Here is a 1690-nt window from a genome sequence, read left to right as displayed (position 1 = left end):
TGACCTATGCAAAGAGTAGGAAAGTGTGCTTTTCAAATTTAACAAGCACAAAACTAAAAAAGATAACCAATATGTTAGACATACAAGTTAAAATTTTAAATGGTATTGATTTTTTTAATTGGAGCATAGTTGCTCTGAAATATTGTGTTAGTTCATACTGTACAGCAAAGTGAATCAGCTATTCACACACACATATATCGCCTCTTTTTTGGATTTCCTTCTCATTTAGGTCACCACAGAGCACTGAGTAGAGTTCCCTGTGCTACACAGGTTCTCATTAGTTATCCATTTTATACATAGAATCAATAGTGTATATATGTCAATCTCAATCTCCCAGTTCATCCCATTCCTCCTTCCCCCTTGGTATCCATAGATTTGTTCTCTACATCTGTGTCTCTGTTTCTACTTTGTAAATAAGATCATCTATACCAATTTTTTCAGATTCCACATATATGTGTTAATATATGATATTTGTTTTTCTCTGACTTACTTCAGTCTGTATGACAGTCTCTAGGTCCATCCATGTCTCTACAAATGACCCAATTTCATTCCTTTTTATGACTGAGTAATATTCCATTGTATATATGTACTACATCTTCTTTATCCATTCCTCTGTTGATGGACATTTAGGTTGCTTCCATGACCTGGCTATTGTTAAAAAAACATGGAACACTTCACGAATTTGTGTGCGATCCTTGCACAAGGGTCACGCTAATCTTCTCTGTATGGTTCCAATTTTAGTATATGTGCTGCCAAAGCAAGCACTAACTGGTATTGATTGACACAATATAAAAACATTAAAAGATGACATTTTTAATGTCTTGAATTCAGTATCAAAATCTTGAATTTAGTAACTAAACTGCAATGGCAATATATGTGGTTTTAAAATGCTCCGGACAGTTCTATTTTTAGTTTTTTAAGGAACCTCCATACTATTCTTCATAGTGGCTGTATCAATTTACATTCCCACCAACAGAGCAAGAGGGTTCCCTTTTCTCCACACCCTCTCCAGCATTTATTATTTCTGGATTTTTTGATGATGGCCATTCTGACTGGTGTGAGATGGTATCTCATTGTAGTTCTGATTTGCATTTCTCTAATGATTAATGATGTTGAGCATTCTTTCATGTGTTTGTTGGCCATCTGTATATCTTCTTTGGAGAAATGTCTATTTAGGTCTTCTGCCCATTTTTGGATTGGGTTGTTTGTTTTTTTGTTATTGAGCTGCACGAGCTGCTTGTAAATTTTGGAGATTAATCCTTTGTCAGTTGCTTCCTTTGCAAATATTTTCTCCCATTCTGAGGGTTGTCTTTTGGTCTTGTTTATGGTTTCCTTTGCTGTGCAAAAGCTTTGAAGTTTCATTAGGTCCCATTTGTTTATTTTTGGTTTTTTTTCCATTTCTCTAGAAGGTGGGTCAAAAAGGATCTTGCTGTGATTTATGTCATAGAATGTTCTGCCTATGTTTTCCTCTAAGAGATTGATGGTGTCTGGCCTTACATTTAGGTCTTTAATCCATTTTGAGTTTATTTTTGTGTATGGTGTTAGGGAGTGTTCTAATTTCATTCTGTTACATGTAGCTGTCCAGTTTTCCCAGCACCACTTATTGAAGAGGCTATCTCTTCTCCATTCCTCCTTTATCAAAAATAAGGTGACCATATGTGCATGGGTTTATCTCTGGGCTTTCTATCCC

The 1690-nt window shown here is 35.4% G+C and overlaps 1 non-coding gene across 1 annotated transcript; it reads right to left on the bottom strand.

The window, feature by feature from the left end:
• Nucleotides 1–658: 658 nt before the first annotated feature.
• Nucleotides 659–765, bottom strand: LOC132435682 (U6 spliceosomal RNA). The gene has a single exon (XR_009521625.1). It is a non-coding gene; the product is annotated as a U6 spliceosomal RNA (small nuclear RNA).
• Between the last annotated feature and the right edge of the window lie 925 nt (nt 766–1690).

This window comes from Delphinus delphis, chromosome 12 (assembly GCF_949987515.2).
Source record: "Delphinus delphis chromosome 12, mDelDel1.2, whole genome shotgun sequence".
NCBI classification, from domain to species: domain Eukaryota; kingdom Metazoa; phylum Chordata; class Mammalia; order Artiodactyla; family Delphinidae; genus Delphinus; species Delphinus delphis.
Note: the sequence above shows the minus strand (reverse complement) of the source record. Positions and strands in the feature narration are given on the sequence as shown.